The sequence below is a fragment of the Lynx canadensis genome, chromosome C1, assembly GCF_007474595.2.
Source record: "Lynx canadensis isolate LIC74 chromosome C1, mLynCan4.pri.v2, whole genome shotgun sequence".
Taxonomy (NCBI): domain Eukaryota; kingdom Metazoa; phylum Chordata; class Mammalia; order Carnivora; family Felidae; genus Lynx; species Lynx canadensis.
The window spans coordinates 148,147,726-148,170,584 of record NC_044310.1 but is presented as its reverse complement, the minus strand read 5'-3'; the positions used below and the strand labels follow the sequence as shown (position 1 = coordinate 148,170,584).

Below are 22,859 nucleotides of genomic sequence, written 5' to 3'. Positions count from 1 at the left end.
CACACAACATAAGCACACAGCGTGACCTTCTATCATTTGGTCCAGGCCTGTATTTATTTTTCCAAGCCCTTTGTTTCCCTGACGAAGAAACAGAGACCCTGGAAGGCTGACTGCCCAGGGTCACACAGCTAATTAACAGCAGGGCCAGAATCCAAATCTGCAGGCCCCCAACAAGGGTCTTCTCCTTCCAACACACTGCCTCTCCTCTCAGAAAGTGAAAGGGCAAGAGCAATCAAACCAACAAACAAAAATCAACAAGAAATCAACCCACCCTAGAGATACCAGGAAGACAGTATTTTAAGCAGAATTTGGAGAAAGCTAAAGTTTAATGGAGTTAAATCACTTTACAAAACAAGTCTCCACACACAAAAGGCTTACAGCCTATTTTTTTTTAAAAAGTCTGCTTCAGTGAGGGGCGCCCGGGTGGCTCAGTCAGTTGAGTGTCCGACTCTTGGCTTTGGCTCAGGTCATGATCTCACAGTTTGTAGGTTCATGCCCTGCATCAAGCTCTGTGCTGACAGCATGGAGCCTGCTATGGATTCTCTCTCTGCCCCTCGACCCCACTCAGGCACACCCATGTTCTTTCTCTCTCAAAATAAATTTAAAAACTTAAAAAAATTAAAATGCTACTTCAGCAAAGATTTGGGTTTCACCTGAAGGGCAAGCACTGAACCTGGGAAGACCACCAAATTGTGGCAACACCAATTTCTATGATCATGCTTAAAAGAAACACTGAAAAATGTTGTGTAAAAAATGGTGGACAAAATTCAATAATAGATGCCTGCTAAGCTCAGATTTTTTCTTTTCCAAATCAATCAACCTTCAAGGTTTGTCATTTAACAAAGACAACATACTTCAAAAATAAAATTACTGATGGAGTCGTGCCAACAGAGCTTGGCTATGGTCCCTTAGTGAGCTCTCCCAGAGCCCTGTACTTCCCTGGACCACAGACTGGCTCAGGCCCCACCATGGCAGTGAGGCTGCCCCTGATTAATCACCCTGGTCATCTCCAACCCACAGCATATCTGCTTTGCCATGGGAAAGACATGTCCCACAGGGCGAGGACTAGGAGACACAGGCTTGGGCATCTCATCCCAGACTCCCTGGATACCTACTTTGGGGAGCTCAGCTATTTTCAGGATAGTCACATCTTCCACATCAGTGGTCTTGAGTTAAGTGAAAGAGGCTATCAGATAGCCACCGTAATTTTTCTTTCCAGTTCCTGCTTTCCTCCATAAATAGCAAGTCAAGGGGAAAAGCTTAAATTTATTTTCTAAGACTTATTCGAACTATGACCTGGAGAAACTTTAACTGAGTGTACCTGAGTACAAAAGTAACTTCAGCTTCTATTTCTTTAAATTATATACTTTCAAGGAAGAGAGAAAAGACTAGCCCCTAGATCAGGCTCTGAAATTCTCTAACAGGGGAAAGTTGCTATATTTTTCATTTAAAAGAAAATAAAATGTGAATAAATAATGTTAACCCTAGACAACCAATGACCTGAAGTGACCTAGATTTCCTTATTTTCCTACTATCATTCAACATCTAAGTTTCCCAAATACCATAGGTTCTTCCTTTTAAAATGCCCAGAAGTTAAATAAACTACCAAGCTTACTTTCACTTTTTGGATTTCTCCTTTAACACAAAGTCTTTGGGGATAGGCACAACATCTCCATGTTATGTGTTAGCATTCTACACAGTAATTACAATGATATACAAATTATAACAAAGATCACCCTAAGTAAAACAGGGAGGATTTAAATGCAAGACCAAATCTGTTCTGGTTTGCAGTCACAATGGCAGCATCGTAACCATGACCACCTTGTCTGAAATCACAGAGTAACATAGCGTTAAAATTCTCCTCTTCTGGAGTGCCATACTGCCTGTTTACACAATTCCAAGTGGAATCTGTGAGCTGAGGGCAGGGACTATGTTAATTCTTTAATACAAACAGAAGCCAGAACACAGGCTTCGTACCCACTCTGTTCTCCATATTTGTTGACAGATTTAACTAGGCTGCAATGAACACAGATGAGCGACTTCCTCCAAATCAAGCAATTAGCCAACATTTATAGCAGTTTATAAGTTACAAGGAACATTCCTATAGATTTTCATTCACAAGAAACACAGAAACAGAAAACACAGTTAAATTCATGTGACATCAGGCAATGAGACAGTAGGGAAGGAATGCTACATTTCCTAATACCCCTTCAAGTCAACACCTGAATTAACCTTAAAATCTCCTGGTAACAAAATCTTATTATCCAGTTATCCTGAGTTTGTATGCACTCCACTAGAAGGAGCATCTCCCATCAAACCATATATCTGACCTCAAAGGAACGCTGTTTCTGAAGGTGGCTCCCTTTTGCCAAAATTAAGCAAACCAAAATAGCAATATTTACAAGTGAAACACTGAAAACTAAGTTGTACATAATTAAGGATTTTTTTTTTCCCCAGAAAAGGGAGAGACATCAAAAACATCCTCATGTTTAAGGGTTTGAAAATATTTTTCCACCCTACTAAGGTCTGACTTATCAAAATAATAGCCATGTCCTCTGGTAGGACTACCTGTGGAACTTCCTTTGCATTAGCAATCCTCAGTGTTTATTAAAAGAAAGGAAATGTGTGGTGGCAGTGGGAGGTCTGAAGCACCCTTCAAGATAAATAATATATAGAACAGGGCAAATTAAGAAAACAAAGCAGCATAGAGACCACAAAAGGAAACAAAGGGGCCTGCTAGCTGGGGCACTGGCCCTTGGCTGGATATTCACGGAAAATTACATTATAGAAGCTTCCTGAAAGCAAGAGCCACATCTCAACATTCTTTTAGGGCTCCCACGAAGCTGGGGAAAAAACAACCCCTGATGAATACTTGAAATTCCAGTAGGTCTCTCTCCCTGCTCTGGCTCCTGGTGCCCCGTGCCCCCTAACCCCAGCTTTTTTTTCCCCCTCTTACAGTAGAAGCCGCCTAAGAATCAAGAGACCTAATCCCAGCTGTGGCCCACACATTGTAACTAGAACAAGTCACTGAACTTCTCCAGGATTCAGATGCGTCAGACAGAAAAGGTGGGGGAGACACTGGGCTATAATTTATTTCCCAAGACACACAGGCCCAATCATTCACTCTTCTTTATTCAAAACCACTCTACAAACTGTACCTCTAATTCTGATGTTCTTTTCTTTAGTTAGGCTGGTCATAAGCAAAAAGACTTCCGATTTGAGTATGAGTTATTAAATGCATAGTAAATTTACAGTCCCACAGAATGTGAATTTAAAAGATCTATTGGCATGAAGTCTCAACTCATATGTTTAAATTCTGATGCACAAATTAAGTGGAAACTATCAATTAGATTGAAATCACTTTCAACCCATATTTTACATATTCTGTAGGAAGGTATACACGTTGTTTGGGGAAAAGTTTCTTAAAAATCAAACAAACAAACAAAAAACAAAAAAAACAAAAAACCTGACTCTCCTAGAGCACCTGGCTGGCTCAGTCAGTAGATCATGTGGCTTATGATCTCAGGGTCATGAGTTCAAGCTACACATTAGGTGTAAAGATTCCTGAAAAATAATAAAATCTTTTACAAAATTAAGAAATTAAAAAACCTGACTAACCCAAGCTGGTATTTCAAATTACTAGACAATTACTATATGCAAGTGTGTTTAAAGAAGTTCTCATTTTGTGAACTAGTTGGCAAAAAGAAATTTTCACTTTAGAAGCAAAACAAGACTAAGCTACTTCCTTCTGACTGCAGGAGCTTTTTTGTGAAGAGATTTGTTCAGCCCAACTTGTCTACCTCTTCCATAAAGCCTTCCCAGGCCATAGCCATAAAAAGTTATCTTTAGTGTTGCCTGGGTGGCTCAGTCAGTTAAGTATCTGACTTCAGCTCAGGTCATGATCTTGCAGTCTGTGGGTTCAAGCCCCACGTCAGGCTCTGTGCTGACAGCTCAGAGCCTGGAGCCTGCTTCGGATTCTGTGCCTCTCTCTCTGCCCCTCCCCTGCTCATGCTCTCTCTCTCAAAAATAAAGAAACACTAAAAAAATTTTTTTTGGGTTATCTTTAATTCCACATCCCACTTTGTACTGATATATGGTTATGACACAAAATCATGCTGAAAAATGTTAATTCTACAAATCCCTCTCAGCACCTTGTAATGTACCTTATACATAATCAACACTAGGTACATTTTTTAAATGAATGAACAACAGGTTGTCATGGAAGGGAACTCAAAAATCAATGGCAAGGGGTGTGGACTAATAATTTAAGATTTTTTCCAGTACTAACCACTGGTTTCCAAGTTTATGGTCAAAGTTATACATTTCCACAGCAGGATCTGTTCTTTTATCAGGCCTTCAGAAGGTCACAGGGAGGTTTTATTTTGGTATTTCAAATATGCATACAGAAGGAAAAAGTACAATGACAGAAAAATCAAACCCTGAAATCAATACATTCTCCTCCAACCAGGAAAAACTCAGATGGGAAGATAACCAAGGGCAGCACTTCTGGCAATAATCTTTATGCCTCCCGGGCCAATGGCTGTTGTACAAGATTGAGCACCAACCTTACAGAAAGCCCCTGCTCACCCAGAAGCTGTCTTCGGGTTGGAAGCTCCCCAACCAAGCACATACCTCCCTACTCCAATAGCAATGCTCCTAACTAGAGCTCCTAACTAGAAGACAAAGTAACCACCATATTGCTACCACCACCACCAGCCAGACATTCATAGATATGTAGATCTATTTGAGAAAGCATAGGCATTTCCCCCGAGCCCACTTCAGAAGCTACCTCAAAGCCCCTCCTACTCCTGAGGCCTTCTTACCCACCTGCTTCCTCCTCTAGGTCTGATGGTCAAACCCTGCCCCACTCCCCACATCAGCACAGAATTTGTATGGTCACTCCAGTACCACTGGATACGTTGGGGAGGAACAGAATTTTATTCCATCTATAATTCTCCAAGGGAAGGGTTGTATCTCAAAATAGACTGCCATCCTTTAATAAATTTAAATAAACGTAATAGTGTCATTTAGAATGCAAGTCCCGGGGCGCCTGTGTGGCTCGGTTGGTTGAGCATCTGATTTTGGTTCAGGTCATGAGCTCACAGTTCGTGGGTTCAGGCCCCGCATCCGGCTCTGTGCCAACAGAGCTGAGCCTGCTTGGGATTCTCTGTCTCCTTCTTTCTGCCCCTACCCCGCTCACACTCTCTCAAAGATCAGTAAACATTAACAAAAAACTTTTTTTTTTTTAATTTTTTTTTCAACGTTCATTTATTTTTGGGACAGAGAGAGACAGAGCATGAACGGGGGAGGGGCAGAGAGAGAGGGAGACACAGAATCGGAAACAGGCTCCAGGCTCTGAGCCATCAGCCCAGAGCCTGACGCGGGGCTCGAACACACAGACCGCGAGATCGTGACCTGGCTGAAGTCGGATGCTTAACCGACTGCGCCACCCAGGCGCCCCAACAAAAAACTTTTTTTTAATAAAATGCAAGGCTCTGAGGATTAGAGGAAATTGTCCTGACTCTCCTGGGACAGCTGGCAGCAAAGAGAGACAGGGTTACAACCTGATTTTCCGATTAAGGAATCAGCCCTATGCTTGGAGTTTTTCATTTTATACACTCCTAAATATTTGTACCAAGCAAAGGATGCGAAGTCAAACATAATATGATGGAAAGGGAAGAAAATGATATTAACAAACATGGGCAGGAAGCTAGGAGTTCATGCCTCCATTTTCTCTATAAAGTAAAAATAAGGTACGAAAGGAGCAGTGAAGGTTGAAAACAGCCCTTGCAGAAGAGAGGAAGGTAAGCACAAGATTAAAAGGACAGCTGAACAGCTCTGACTACCCAATCTAGGCTGCAGAGCAAGCCATGGCACCAGATCAGAGTGTGCAACTGTATCCTCATGCTCAGCCCTACAGACCACCCAGAGGAGGAGAGGAATGAGCCAGCAAATGAATGTCCAGCACAGGAGCTCCAAGACTCAGAAGGGTGCTCTTGTGATGTGCTGAGAGTGGTACACCATGGAATGAAGGCTAGACAGGGAGGGAGGGAGGCCCCGAGAGGTCTGATAGCCAGAGAGAACAGGGACTGTGTCTCAAGGAGATCAAAGAACAAAACAGTCACACTAAGTGAATGAGGAAGTTGAAAAAAAGTCCAGTCCTTCAGAATAAACTTTTAAATTTCGGATGTGGAACAATTCCAGACAATGATAAAGGTCACATGATGGCCAACAGCATTGTTTGGTAAAGTGGAATGTCTTCAAGCCCAGGTTGCTGGAAGCAAAGAAATCACGGAACTTGATTCCTGGTGTATGGAAGGGCCATTCAGATGCTTATTACAGTAATGGAGGCAGCATTTGGGATATCAACCATCACCCGAATAGCTAGTATTTACTAAGTTTTACTATATATCAGGTAAAGTGAAGAGTTTTACATACATATATAATCTCTTTTTATCCTCAAAAAAAAAAAAAAATCCTGTGAGATAGCTTACTGATTTTTTTTTTTATAACCAAAAGAAGCAGAAAGGCTTAGAGAGATTAACAACTTTCTCAAAGTTACACAATGTGTAAAGGTGGAACTAGAACTTGAAAGCTCAGGCACTGACTGGCTGACTCCAAAGTCCTCAATGAACTGGGGGGAGGGGAGGAGGGGGACAGGGAGGTGACCAGGAGAGTGCATAATACAAGCTTCAAAGACAAGGTGGCTTTTGCATAAGGGTGAAAGTGTAGTTGTTATGAGTCCAGCCAAGGAGAGCTGGGAGAAGGCCAACATCAAGCGTGAGCCCCACTGGCCATGAGGTCAAAAGCCCATGGAGGACCACCCAGGGTTTGAATATGAACCACAGCCTTTGAACATGCTTCCTTCCATCCTCTCTCACACAGCTCTGTAGAGGATGTAACTAGGGTCACAGGATGCTCCCCTGTAAGGTTTACAGCAACTGGAGACCCAAGCCCTGTTCCTCACAATGGCAGTTAGCTCTATAACAACCACACTGATTACATTTTCTTCTCTTTTCCCTTCTCCTTTCTGGGAAGTTTTCCACTTGTGTCATTTAACAGATCTATGAGCTCCCAGCTTACACTGACTACCTTCTTGATGTATAGCAACTACAACTCCCTTAATAAGGATAGAAGGCATTCTGTAAACAAAATAACTTTGGGCTAGTTATTTCCCCTTTTATGGACTCCTGTATCTAACAGGAATACTGCTCCCTTTCTGGCTTGACTGGACAATCAGGCCTCTTCCACCTACAGGTGCTATAATTTCACAGGGAAAATTTTATTTCTGGTTCATAAGACCACTGTAATCATAGTAGCTGGTAAACCATCACTGCTAAACCATCACTGCAGATGAAAAAAGAGCCCCTCATTGGAGTCTATGGCATGGGTGATAAGCCTTTATAGGAAAGGAGAAGAGACCTTGAAGACATGTCAGAAAGTCCATTTTTCAAAAACTGCTAAAAGGTAATCAATCAATGCCAGCTGAATGAAGTCTGATATTATAAATCTAAAGAAATTAAATTTTTTAAATTGCACTGCATCTGGCCTCAAAGTGAAAAAGGTCAGACAACTTCAAAGATGCCGTGAAAGTCAGCTATTCATTACACAAAGATCTCTTGCTTATGGAGCTGACAGATGGATCCTTCACTTAAAGCCCTACAGAAGACATCAAAATCCCTCCTCCACTCCTGTCAGTGATGTGCTAGGATGCTCCAAACAAGGTTATAACCTCCCCTCCACCAGGTCCTAATTTCATTAGCATGGGAGTTCCCAACACCTAGTGTCATTTTTTTTTAAACTCCCCTAGGTGATTCTAATGTGCACCCAGCAACACTTATTTAACACTAACTACATACCAGGCCTTGCTCTAAGCACTTAGCCTACATATATTGTTATTTAATCCTTACCACCACCATCCACAGAAGGTACTATTAAGATCCCGATTCTACAAAGGCAGAGAGAAGCTAGTGATTTGCTTGGGGTCACACAGCTCAAGGGAGCAGAACCAGGGTGTGCATCCAGATTGTCCTGCTCTAGAGCCTAACTATATAGTCCCTCCTATGCCTACTTTTTTAATTAAAAAATGAGACAGACTAGCTCCCAGGGGCCTGATGAGATGGACAGACAGAAAAAAACTGCCAAATAGGAGGAAAAAAAAAAATCATCGTTGGTCACACACACACACACACACACACACACACACCTCCATCCACAGAGCAGCATCCCAGGTCTCAAACCTATACTGAAAAAGAGTCTGGCTCTATTGAGAGACACCTACTGTCTACTTGCTCAAGTTCTGCTAGGCATCCAGGAGTTATTTCAACCACCAGTGTTGTCAATATTTGTGACCTGGAGGTGTCATGCTACAAAATACATGCTAGAATAAGCAAGTTCTTCAATTCCTGAGCTCACAAAAGAACAATACTGGAAGATGGGCCATATTGCCAATGGGGGAGAGTATTTGGGATAGAGACCTCCATGTCACATGGGCAATGCTTCCCCTATTCCTAACATCCAGAAGTTAGGAACGGTGTATTCAAAAGGATCTCAAAAATCCCACCCCATTTCTCACTGAATGAATTTCATAAAACCTGTTAATAGGAGATGGGGCAAGGAATGGCCTGGTGCCCAGCATTTCTCTGGGCAGTTTTACACAGTCCAAAGAGACATAATAAGGTTTTAACTTTGGATAGAAAGTTCTAAAATAAACTAGGGTATGCCTGCCACAATAATGCAATGGAGAACTCACTGAAACTAATACAAGTCACACAACATCATCTTTTCCATAGCTACAGCAAATATCAACACACGGAGCACTGTGTATTCTTTTCTGAAATTTGTAAGGGAAACCATTGTTGGCCATAAACACTCGTTGTAGTAAGCCGTCTTAAGGGGGACTGCTACAGTGGGCCCTAGGAAAGGTCACCTGGAAATAGGGGATGGTCTTATTTTATCATTCACCCCAAGAGCCCCAAAATGGGGGAAAGTCAGAGCTCCAGATGATAAAAGTCAAAGACAACTAGGAAGCAAAAGCCGAATATGTTAAGACTTTTTTTTTTTTTTTAAGTTAACTAATCTAAGTCTCAAAGCAAGATGAGAAAGACACAAGGATGCCATCCAAGGCAGAAGCTTATGACCTTTTAAGGGACACGGACTGCTTCAGCAATCTAGATCCTCTCATGAGAATGTTTCTGAATGATTCTGACGAAGAAAATACGCTTACAAAGAAAATCAGTTACGCTGAAATGCACATATAAAACTATTTAAGAAGCAAAGATGTGATAATAGTGATGTGTGCTTAACACATACATAACAAGACACAGCAGCAGGGCTAACAGCTACTGTAGTTTTCTAAGCAATGATGGGCATAAACGATGGTTTAAACTATTTCCCACAATGTGATACCAAAATCTGATCTCTACTTGCCAAAGCCACAGGTGCTACTGTATGCTGCATGTTTTCATGACTTAAGGAAAAGCCACATTCTGGTTAAAGGTTGTGAAAATAAAGATGTAAATTTTTTTCTCTATCCATCCACATTCACAGAACCCCTGAAGTACATCCAATGATCTCAGTATTAGGAACCCTGACTCAAAGAATCAGAGTCAGACTCAACAGGACAATTACTCAGACTTGCTAAGTGGTCTGCTAATAGCCCAGGAGCTTCCAGACAAACAGTAGCTCAGTTTTATCCCACTAACAGAACCACTGAAATTCAGAAAATTAAACAGCAATTTACTGACTGGCACACATTAGCAAGATGGGGTATTTCAGGTATGCACCACTCCTAGCAATTAAATGCCAAGTCCCATGATTAGTGTTCATAGTAATCTATAAAAGTTCTACTTAACAAGAAAGTCCATCACCACCAAATTACTAACCCACCCACAATAAGCAGCCTGGCATTGCAGGAGAAAAAGACCTGTGGGGATTTACACCGTGAGACAATATACAAAAACAGGAAAGCCAGGTTGGATATATGGGACAAGTGTATTTTATTATGGTGTTGTTTTCTTGGATGCTCTCCTTATCCTTTTTAAAAGTGTTTAAGGTCCAGCAAGTATAGTCTTCCAATTAACTGGATCAGGCTTCCTAGTTAAGGGTGATACCCAAGGCTTGGCCTCTCCCACGCGCACTGCCTCATACGGTCAGGCCATTCCCCAGCTGTGTGCCCTAAATCAGGGGATAACCATATGAAGATAAATATAATTCAGAGTCCAAAATACATGGACTTAACATTGGGCTATTGCCAGTTTCTCATGGATCCTGGGTAACTGAGACGGTTTTTGTTTTCATGGCTAGGACCTACAACAACAGCTGCGGGAGCGTAATACTTTTTCTAGACTAATAAAATTACCTAAGTCTGGCTCACAGTTTCAGCTCTGGCAGCAGCCAAATTTCCCAGGAAGATGCAAGCCTTGTGTAGCTGTAGAAGAACCAGGAGGGTAGCGCTGGGCTAAACTGGTAGCATTCAAACCCGACCCAACAGCAAACATTTTGGCTAAATTGTGAATTACAGAGTAATTCCCTATGCATAGAGATCACAACTGTTATTATTTTTAGGAGTCCCACAGAAGTTTGATCAAACCTATGAAGTTCAAGCTTTACACGTGAAGTTATGTGACATGCTACGTATGAACATCAGATTGTTTTCCCTCTAAAATGCAGTGAAAGGTTCAATTAAAGTCCTTAGTAACTCTGCAGTGAAACCTTTGATGGTGGATTCTGTCGCCACTTCTCTTAACACATACCAACAGTATGAAGCATATCTGAGACCTAAGGAACAAAATCACTATTGTGAAGTCACACATGCACATACCTATATATACACAGATAGATCCCTTTTCTTTGAAGCTGGGGGAGGTGGGGTGGGAGGGTGAGTTTCAGATTCTACAGTCTCCAAACTGAGAAGGTTCCTTGTAGTTGCAGCACAGTTGACAAAGTTATTTCCTAAATAGAAGTGTGTGGTCCCTTTAAGGAAAAACATCCCAATTAGAACCCAGTGAAAAACAGGGACACATGTTTCTTGAATGACTCTGAATTAGAAACAGTGGATGTGAAATTGTTCTAGATATAATGAAGATGTTGCACAGATGTACTAACTTTCCGTGGTCTCAGGGAAACATCTTTCTCGTACAGAAAAATATGTGAGTCTACAACAAAGCTGGATATAGCTTTTTAACTATCTGGTCCTTGTTTTTATGCAAACTTCCCAAGCCGACTCCCTTCTGCCTTCTCACAAACCTAATAAAACACATATTTCAATGTATTGATAATTCACTGAAAACCACAAAGCCATTCATCTCTGATTCAGACTTACGACTTTTTAAAATTATCTCAGTACTTAAACCAATACTGTAAATTTGTTACAAACATAAGACCTTTACTCCACAAATCCAACAAAACATCATAAAAATCACAGCCCAAGTGGAGACACAAAAGCACCCTTCAGCAGGCACGGTTAAGTTTTTCCACAGTGAGGGGTCCTGTTTCGTCCTCACAGCAAGAAGGTAGAACTCTCTTTGTTCTCTTTGACACATAATGAGGCTGAGACAGAGAAACTCAGCGGCCTGCCCCAGGCCACCTTCGCTCTGAATACGGACTCCACAAGAACCTTGCCTTTGGCACCCTAAACCTTAGATCCCCGGATTAAATGATGTCCAAGATCAGCCTCTATTGCACAGAATGGGGCCTCTAAAGATAGCATTATGAAACACTCCAACGTGTTTGTGATAATCTGGTTTCATTTAGAACTATTATCATAATGTATTCCTCAATATTTCTACTTATACTGCCGAAGGAGAAACTGAATGCTATTATCGCAAACATCCAATTCCAAACCCATCAATCTCAGCTCTTTTCTGTGCACCATTTTCCTCGGAAAAATTATCTGAATACCCACTTCAACAGCTGCCTTCACTCAGGCAGCTCACAAATATGGTTTCCCCATTGTTTTACCTTTGCTGCGGTTCCAGTACTCTATTTCCAACTTGCTGACATCAACCCTGGCAACACAAACTCAAAGTGTCCCAAACTAAACTCACCTTTCTCTTCCTCTGACCTCCAACACCCACTCACCAGGCTGGGCTCCAGGTTCCTGTTGATAGCACCACCCCCGCTTAGTCTACCAGACTCAAGCCCCCTACATCCTCATGGCCTCCTTCCTGGTCTGATCAATAGCCAATCAAATTACTAAGTCTCACCAGTTCCAGCCCCTCTCCACTCCCACAGTTCTGGGGAGGTCTTCACTATACCCCCCCCCACTGGACTACTTGGGGAGCCTGCAGCCTAATTTTTCTAACTTCAGGTCAGTTAAAGTGCATCAAAATCCCCTCTAGGGCTTGCTAATAAGGCAAATTGTGGAGTCCCACTGCCACTGATATTTAGGTCTGGTTTGAAGCTGAGACATTATATTTCTAGTATGTCTGAGCTTGTGAAGACTCTGCTCCTCAAGGTCCAACGCCTGGGAACCACTGCCTTAGACTCTCCTGACTCCCTTCCCATCTCACATCAATCCTTCCCAAATTTTTTCTTCATGGACCAGCAAAAGCCTTTTTAAATCTGAAACTGTAGGCTTCTGATAACTAAGTGGGTACAATAGGAGCTACTATTCACGAGGACCCACTATGCTTTAGGTTACCTCTGTTATATTCTAGTTAAAACAACCCTACAAAATACAGCATTGCCTCCAAAGTTACAGGGCAACTTTGTTAAAAAAAAAAAAAAAAAAAGAGAGACAGACTTTGAAATGTTAAGCAATTTTTAAATTCTACAATGACAAATTGGTTTTATGTATTTATTAAAGGGGACACTCTCCTTAGGAAAACTTTTGTTATCAAAATTTGATGCAAAAGGGAGAAGGATGATGGAAAACAAAAAGTATTTCCTTCTCAGGACAGGGCAAAAGGAGAGACCTATGAGGATACAAAGTATAGAACCTCCTCTCCTTGATTTGGAGTTTGCTTTAGTATACCACAATCCATGTTCAAATCCATCCTCCCAAGATCAATTTAACTAAATAAAAAATGTCAATAGACTCTGTTTAATTCACCTGCCTCAGGGTGCCTGGGTGGCTCGATCGGTTAGGTGACCGACTTCAGTTCAGGTCATGATCTCCTGGTTTGTGGGTTCGAGCCTTACATCAGGCTCTGTGCTGAACACTTGCTGGGAGCCTGAAGACTGCTTCAGATTCTGTGTCTCCTTCTCTCTGCCCCTTTCCTGCTTGTGCTCTGTCTCACTCTGTCTCTCAAAAATAAATAAATGTAAATCAATCAGTCAATCAATAATTCACCTGCCTCTACTTACATACGTACTCTCTCTGGTTTTTGTACCCTCACCTGTTCTAACACAGCTAAGCTTGAATAACTAGATCTATGTATGCTATCCTTATCCACAGTCTTTACTTGAAAGGGCTTTTTCTGCCTACATTATGACCAGCATGTGAATGAGTCAAACAGCATGACCAGAGATTCAGAAGAATCTACATCTTCACATGCTGTTATTTAAAAACAAAGATAAAAGCTCCAAGGCTCCACAAGAGATTCATTTCAAACCAACAGGCACCTGCAGATTGAAAGTGAGGAGACGGAGAAATATTTATCATGCAAATGGATATCAAAAGAGAACTGGAGTAGCAATACATATATGGGACAAAATGGACTTTAAAGCAAAGACTGTATTTAAAGACAAAGAATGACACTATATAATAATAAAGGAGACAATCTAACAAGAAGATGTAATGACTATTAATATTTATTTACCCAAATGGGAGCACCCAAATACATTAAACAGTTAATAACAAACATAAAGGAACTAATGGATCAAAATACAATAATAGAAGGGAACCATGACATCCAGGACAGATCATCTGAGCAGAAAATTAACAAGGAAACAACGGCTTTGAATGACACACTGGACCAGATGGACTTAAGAGGTATATTCAGAACATTTCATCCTAAAACAGCAGAATACACATTATTTTCAAGTGCACATGGACCATTCTCCAGAATAGAACACCTACTAGCCCACAAAATAAACCTCAACAAATTCAAGATCAAAATCATACCATGAGTACTTTCTGACCACAATACTATGAAACTAGAAGTCAACCACGAGAAAAAACCTGGAAAGACCACAAATACATGGTGGTTAAACAACACGTTACTAAAAATGGATCAACCAGGAAATAAAATTTAAAAAGTACATGGAAACAAATGAAAATTAAGATGGTCCAAAATCCCTGGGATGCAGCAAAAGCAGTTCTAGGAGGGAAGTTTATAGCAATACAGGCCTACCTCAAGAATTTAAAAAAAAAAGTCTCAAATAACCTAACCTTACACATAAAGGAGCTAGAAAAAGAACAAACAAAACCTAAAGCTAGCAACAGGAAGCAACTAATAAATATTAGAGCAAAATAAACAACATAGAAACTAAAAAAGGACAATACAACAGGTCAATGAAACCGGGAGCTAGTTCTTTGGGGAAAAAAAAAATTCAATAAAACTAATAAAACCTCTAGGCAGACTCACCAAGAAAACAAAGATAAAGTACTCAATAAAATCACAAATGAGAGAAGAGAAATAACTGCCAACACCACAGAAATACCAATAATCATAAATATATTATTCAAAATTATATGTCAACAGGTTGGATAACCTAGAAGAAATAGATCAATTCCTAGAAACATACAAACTACCAAAACTGAAACAAGAAGAAAAAAAAACTTGAACAGACTGATGACCAGCAAAGAAATTTAATTTTTTAATTGAAAAAATTCCCAGATGACTTCATGGCAAATTCCACCGAACATTTAAAGAAGAGTTAATACCTATTCTCAAACTACATTAAAAAAAACAGAAAGGGAAGGAACACTTCCAAATTCATTCTATGAGGGCAGCATTATTCTGATACCAAAACCAGATAAAAAGTCCACCAAAAAAGAACTATAGGCAGTGTCCCTGATGAACATAAATGAAAAAATTCTCAATAAAATACTAACAAACTGAATTCAACAGTACATTAAAAAAAAAAAAAATCATTCACCACAATCAAGTGGGATTTACTCCTGGGTTGCAAGGATGGTTCAATATTCTCAAATCAACGTGATACACCACATTAGCAAAAGAAAGGATAAGAACCATGTGATCATTTCAACAGATGTAGAAAAAGCATTTGACCAAGTACAACATCCATTTGTGCTAAAAACCCTCAAAGTAGGTTTAGAGGGAACATATCTCAACATAATAAAGGCCATATATGAAAAAAAGCATAGCTAACATCATCCTAAAGGGGGGAAAACAGAGCTTTTCTCCTAAAGTCAGAAACAAAACAAGGATGTCCACTCTCACCACTTCGATTCAACATAGTAGTGGAAGTCCTAGCCACAACAGTCAGACAACAAAAAGAAGTAAAAGGAAACCAAATCAATACGGAAGAAGTAAAACTTTTAACTATTTGCAGATTACAGGATATTGTATATACGAAACCTAAAAGACTCCATCAAAAAACTGCTAGAACCAGGGGCGCCTGGGTGGCGCAGTCGGTTAGGCGTCCGACTTCAGCCAGGTCACGATCTCGCGGTCTGTGAGTTCGAGCCCCGCGTCAGGCTCTGGGCTGATGGCTCGGAGCCTGTTTCCGATTCTGTGTCTCCCTCTCTCTCTGCCCCTCCCCGTTCATGCTCTGTCTCTCTCTGTCCCAAAAATAAATAAACGTTAAAAAAAATTTAAAAAAAAAAAAAAAAAAACTGCTAGAACCAATAAACAAATTCAGTAAAGTCTCAGGATACAAAGTCAATGTACAGAAATCTGTTGCATTTCTATACATTAAAAATGAAGCAGAAGAGTAAGGAATCAATCCCATATACAATTGCTCAAAAAAAACAATACGATACCTAGGAATAAACCTAACCAAAGTGGTGAAAAAACCTATACTCCGGAAAGTATAAAATACTGATGAAAAAAACTGAAGACAAGGCGAAAAAAATGGAAAGACGTTCCATGCTCAAGGACTGGCTGGCTCAGCAGGTAGAGCATGCAACTCTTTATCTCAGGGTTGTTAAGAGCCCCCACTTGGGTGTAGAGATTACTTACAATCTTAAAACAAAACAAAACAAAAACAAAACAAAACCCCCCCCAAAGTTGTAGTAATCAAAACAGTATGGTACTGGCACAAAAAAAGACACACAGATAAATAGAACAGAGTAGAAAATCCAGAAATAAACCCAAAATTATATGGTCAATCTTCAACAAAGCAGGAAAGAATATCCAATGGGATAAAGAAAGTCTCTTCATCAAAAGGTGCTGGGAAAACTGGATACCAACATGGTAGACAATGAAATTGGACCAGTTTCTTACCCTATACACAAAAATAAATTCAAAATGGATTAAAGATCTAAATGCGAGACCTGAAACCATAAAAATCTTCAAAGAACACAGACTTAAGTAACCTCCTTGACATCAGCCCTAGCAACTTCTTTTTAGATAGGTCTCATGAGGCAAGAAAAACAAAAGCAAAAATAAACTAATGGGTTTACATCAAAATGTAAAGCTTCTGCACAGCGAAGGAAACAACAAAAATAAAAGGCAACTACAGAATGAGAGAAGATATTTGCAAATGACTTAACACAATACAGGGTTAGTATCCAAAATATATAAAGAACTTCTACAACTCAACACACAAAAAACAAATAATCCAGTTAAGAAATAGGCAGAAGACAGGGTGCCTGGGTGGCTCAGTCAGTTAAATATCCGACTCTTGGTTTTGGCTCAGGTCACATTTCGCAGTTTCATGAATCTGAGCCCTGCATCATCAGGTTCTGTGCTGGCGGCACAGAGCTTGCTTAGGATTCTCTCTGTCTCCCCTTCTCTTTCTACCCCTCCCCAACTTGTGCTGTCTCAGTCTCTATCAAATAAATAAAGAACAAACAAAAACAAAAAAAGGAATGGGCAGAAGACATAAATAGACATTTCTCCAAAGAAGACATACAGATGGCCAACCCATGAAAGAATGCTCATCATCACTTATCAGGGAAATGCAAATCAATAAGCTATCACCTCACACCCATCAGAATGGCTAAAATCAACAACACAAGAAACGACAGGTGTTGGCAAGGATGTGGAGATAAAGGAACCCTAGTGCACTATTGGTAGGAATGCAAACTGGTGTTGATACTGTGGAAAACAATATGGAGGTTCCTCAAAACTTTTAAAATGTAACTACCTTATGATCCAGCAATTGCACTACTGGCTATTTACTCAAAGAGTACAAAAACACTAATTCAAAGGGATACACGCACACCTATGTTTATATCAACATTATCAACAATAGCCAAATTATAACTGATGAGTGGATAAAGAAGATGAGGTTATGTATACATATATATATATGTATATGTATATATACATACACCTACATACGTATATATATATATATACATACAACAGAATATTACTCAACCATAAAAAAGAATGAAATCTTGCCATCTGCAACAACATGGAGCTAGATATTAAAATGCTAAGCGAAGTAAGTCAGAGAAAAGGCAAATATCTATGATTTCACTCATATGTGGAATTTAAGAAACAAAAATGAGCAAAGGAAAAAAATGAGAAAGACAAACCAAGAAACAGACTCTTAATTATAGATAACTGATGGTTACCAGAGGGGAAGTGGGCAGGGAGGGGTGAAAGAGATGATGAGGATTAAGGAGTGCACTGGTAATGATGAGCACCAACCAGTGTATGGAAGTGTTGAATCACTATATTGTACACTTGAAACTAATATAAATACTGTATGCTAACAAAATGTAATTATAAAGTAAAAACTTAAAGAGAGGCTCATCTGAGCAGTCAATTATTGACATCCACAACTAATCATTTCCCCCAAAACGCACCCAAATTTTAGAGCACTTTTTCTTCTGCTATCCCACCTGTTTCTCATAAGAACTCTGGGAGGATAAGCAGCATGATCCCACCATCCTAACCTCGGCTACCTAGCTAATGCACATCTAAGAACCAGGAACTGAACCCAGATAAAGCCACAGAAGACATGGTCCATGGCTTTGCCATTAAGAATCTTGTCTTTAGCAGTGCCTGGGTGGCTCAGTTGGTTAAGTGTCTAACTCTTGATTTCGGCTCAGGTAATGATCTCACCGTTCTTGGGATCAAGCCCTGTGTCGGGCTCTGCACTCACAGCACAGATCCTTCTTGGGATTCTCTCTCTCCTACTCTCTCTGCCCCTTCCTCGTTTGTGTGTGCACTCTCTCTCTCAGGATAAATGAATAAACACTTTTTTAGAAAGTCCCCATTTAAAAAAAAATCTTGCCTTTAGCACCTACTATTATGAAAAAAATATAGGACACACAAATTTGAATAACACCCAGTTCCTCAACAAAGTCAACCTACCGACCAGAGGTCTACAATGGCACTGTGGCATTATGGGAACACAGCAAGACAGAGTGACATGGTGTTAAAGGCTTTGGAGTCAGGCAGACCAACCCACAGGTTTAAAATCCCCCCATCCCAACCCCACCATGCTTTATTTGCCCTGTGATCCTAGGCCAGTAATTTAATCTCTCTGAACCTTAGAGTCCTCATTTATAACAGAGATAATATGCCACGGAATAGTTGTGAAAATTAGAAATAACATGACAACATATGTAGGCCTACGCTGAGCATAAAATGTGTATTATATAAATGGTCACAATTGTCTCATGTTATTCTATCTGCTTATATAAACCAAACTGCAACTTTTAATACCTATAATATTTAAATGTCAGTGGACTGGCCTTTTCCTTTATTATTTAGGTTATTAAAGTGATAGAACTTAATTGCAAATTAAGATATGGGCTGACTGAGGGAGGATGAAGGATGAGTCACATTTCTGGCTTGAATAGTGCCAATGACCAATGTGGGAAAAGCAGACAGAAGCCTAGAGATGAGGTGCCTTGTAGAGGCAGGGGAGGGGGCAGGGATGCAAATGTCAGAAATAGTGCAAAAGGGGCACCTAGGTGGCTCAGTCAGTTGATCATTTGATTTCAGCTCAGGGCATGATCTTACAGTTCATGAGTTCGAGCCCTTCATTGGGCTCGCTGCTGTCAGTGCAGAGCCACCTTTGGATCCTCTGCCCCCACTCCTGCCCCTCCTCCACTCGTGCTCTCTCAAAACTAAAGAAGTCAGTAGTATCAAGTGCTACAGAAAAGTCACGCCCAGAGTCCTAGCAGAGGTCATTTGTAACCTTAACAAGAGCAGTTTCCATGAAGTTGAGGCAATAAAAAACAGGTAATAGGCCATCTGTGAAGTCCTACTAAACAGTAAGATTCTTTGATCTTGAAAAGAAACCTATTCTCTGTCAAATCAATTAAACTATTAAAACCTCAAGTAACAAGTTGCAAGGTTTTCTTCCAGAGAAAGGGAATTTGCAAAAAAGACATAGTTAAAAAACATTTAACTTGATCTTTGCTATTAAGCTCCTATCTACTTCCTGAAGATGGTCCCAGGGAAGGAATAAAGAAAAATTAGCTAATTCTCTACCACCAAGAAACGTCCCGGAAGGGGAAAAAAATGTATACCTTACTAAATAAATTTCCTGTCAAATAAATCTCTAAGGGCAATATATTTAAATTGCTATTTCAATATTACTTTGAAAAAGGTGTCACCACAGGTCAAAAAGCTTTGGTTTCAATATGCAAATCTCTGCATACTTTGGGTGAAATTCCATTTAAGCAGATTCCCACCTGGATTTCTAAATAAGCCCTAACTCTTATTAAATTTAGAAAATTGTTCTTCAATGTCATTTTTTCTCGTTCTTTGTACACTTACAACCATAGAAAGTGTTGTCTCCCAGGCAATTTTAACTTAAAGTTATAAAATGGTTCTACAATACAAATTATGGCACAACAAGGGAATGTTTGGCTTGGCTGTATAAACTGGTTAAACTAGTTAGTAGAGTTCAAAAATAATTCCCCCAAACATCTGCTCAGCCTAAGAAAGAACTTCTTTGTTTTTAAGTCTACTCCACATACAAATATTTTTCAAGAAGTTATACACTATCACCTCTTGAGGAGCTTTTATTTTATTTTTTTTTAAATTTTGTTTTTCAACGTTTTTTATTTATTTTTGGGACAGAGAGAGACAGAGCATGAATGGGGGAGGGGCAGAGAGAGAGGGAGACACAGAATCAGAAACAGGCTCCAGGCTCTGAGCCATCAGCCCAGAGCCCGACGCGGGCCTCGAACTCACGGACCGCGAGATCGTGACCTGGCTGAAGTCGGACGCTTAACCGACTGCGCCACCCAGGCGCCCCTTGAGGAGCTTTTAAAAAAAACAAACGTAAATAGTAAGGACTCCCTCCCCATCCCCAAAATTCTAGCTTAGCACACCTGGGGGGGGGGGGGTCCCGGTATTCTAATTTCTAAAGCTTCATGTTAGATTCTGATGTGTATTCCCCAGCCATGCTCCTTCTGACAAGCTTTTACTTTTTGTCAGGATCCCCCAAAGTTTTAGGGGCAATGTGACCACTGTGTTCTTCATGGAAGAGTGAGGCATGGCAGGAGGGGTGAGTACAGGATATGAAATCCTGCCAGCAAGCCACACAAGACAGATGGCATAGTGCACCTGCACGTTGCATGCACGTTTCGAGAATTCACAGAAGTTTGAAGGCAGCTTTAACCTTGACCCTCATCTCCTATGGGGGCCCCTTCCACCACTCAGAGAAGAGAAGGAATATGGAGTGGTCTTCAGAACCCTCAGTCAACCACTCTGTCCTGGACCTCCTAGGGATTCCTGCTCCACGGTCTCAACTGTGAGCAGTGGAGGATAAATAACAGCCCTCCAAGCTGGGCTCACTTAAGATGGGATTGAAGATTCTGTTCTCAGCCAACTCTCTTCTTAAAGGAAAGAGCGAATATTTGAGCCCTACTAACTGCTACACATTAGAGATAGGGAATATAACAATATGAACAGAACAAAAGTTATATATATATATATATATATATATATATGTATTTTTTTTTTATCATTTGTTTATTTTTGAGAGAGAGATTGAAAGAGAGTAAGAGAGGAGCAGAGAGAGAAGGAGACAGAGGATCCAAAGCAGGCTCTGTGCTGACAGCAGAGAGCCTAACACGGGGCTTGAAATCACAAAGATTTCATGCAAGATCATGCCCTGAGCCAACGTCAGACGCTTAACTGACTGAGCCACCCAGGTGCCCCTGAAAAGAACAAAAGTTTTAGCCATCGGGAGCCTCCAGCCTCACCAAAACCCTTGAGGTAGGTATTTTTGTTTCAAAATTTACATATAGAACTGCAGTACAGGAAAACCATAGTACAGAAGTTTCTAAAGGAACACAACTAAACAATCCTCCTTAAAACCCAGAAAAGAGAAGAGACACAACTCAGAATAACTTAACAGGACTTCTGTATTTGCAAACTGTCAGCCCTAAGGTATTAAGCTATTCACACAACACGTACTAAATGTTTTCACTGGAAAAGTACCATGCTAGGAACCATAAAGAGAGACCCAAAAACTCAGAAAAGTTCTGGAAAAAAATGTATTGAAGCATCCCTATTAACAAGAGTGTTTTCACCTAATAATTAAGACACCAATTTTAAAAATTTCTTCTTAAATTTGACTAAAAACCCAATTTACTTCCAAAGTCCTCAAAATTTTCAGAGAATAACCAATCTTGGAAAAGGTGGTCTGTCAGAGGATGGGTTTTCCATGGATCTCACTCACCTTGCCTCACCCTAGACTCCACTTGTTTGCAACAGAAAGAAGCTGGTTCACTCGGGGTGCACCCAGAAAGTTCCTCGGGACAAGTCAACCACAGAAAGCTAGAAAGAGAACTGGAAAAAAGACAACATGTGAGCACATTCACCCTAGGAGATGAGAAGCAAAGAGTTTATAAAACCAGCCACAACTTCCCTGAAACTCCGGACCAAGCCATGAAAAGAGACGTCAACCCATATACATACTCTTAACAGAGGGGAAAGCAGGTTGAGGGGATGGCAAAACTGAGAAAATTTGTTCTTTCTTCTGATGCCCTCTATCCAAGCTGACCGGGGACATTTACTGAAAGTTCCTTGTCTTAAGCAAGGTACTGAAGTATCTGTTTACTTCTCCTAGCTCAGGTTTTAAGTGAGGCTAATCGGTTTGCAACCCAGTACACAAAGACATGTTTCAAAGGTTTGAGATAAGGAGCCCAGAACCTCTCTAAAACACTCAGGGTGCTGAAGTTCCCACACTTCCTGCCTCACTCCTCACAGGTCCCAGCTCTGGACACAACTCACTCTGAACACACTGCTCAATTTCACACCTCTGCTCTCCCGGGTCCCTCATCCTGAAGCACCTCTCTTGCACTTTGGAAATTAGTCATCCTCCACACACAGCTCAAACGCCCCCATTGCATGCCCTGCCCCACCCCTACAGCATCCCACCAGCCCCTCCTCTGAGCTCAAAAAGCCTCTCAGGGATCTGAGTTCTAGCATCTGTTCCCTTCTGCCTTGACCTCCCCTCCTACCAGTCTCCCCAGAGCTGGTGTTACCTGTCACCCCCTATCCCAACCTCCTGTTCTTGTCACAAGAAGATGCCGACCACAGGCTTGTTGAAAGAAGAACTCCAATAAGAGGTTCCCCATGACTGACTCAGTCTCTTTCCCTGGGAAATGCTCTTCTACAAGGGTGCTATCCATGCTCAACCACACCAGCCATCAGGCTCAGTCCAAGTCAATGCCTTCCAGGCTTCACTGCCTAATAGGACAGAATCATGTGTAGTCACGTTTAGGCCAACAAAAGCACCTTGGCAGGGCAGCAGAATATAATAGGTTTGTGCATGCAAAGGCTGGGTGGAGGCCTTTTCTCCCC

General features: G+C 40.8%; 1 protein-coding gene across 4 annotated transcripts in view; it reads right to left on the bottom strand.

Annotated features, from left to right (window-relative positions):
* Positions 1-22,859, bottom strand: part of TANC1 (tetratricopeptide repeat, ankyrin repeat and coiled-coil containing 1) — a 240,624-nt gene that overhangs the window by 163,538 nt on the left and 54,227 nt on the right. For 3 of the 4 annotated variants that reach the window (XM_032594413.1, XM_030325447.2, XM_030325449.2), the window contains exon 2: positions 21,733-21,842. The exons of the other annotated variant lie outside the window; for it this stretch is intronic. The gene's annotated coding sequence lies outside the window, so the exon portion shown is untranslated. The remainder of the gene's footprint in view (positions 1-21,732; positions 21,843-22,859) is intronic. 4 annotated transcript variants of the gene reach the window in all.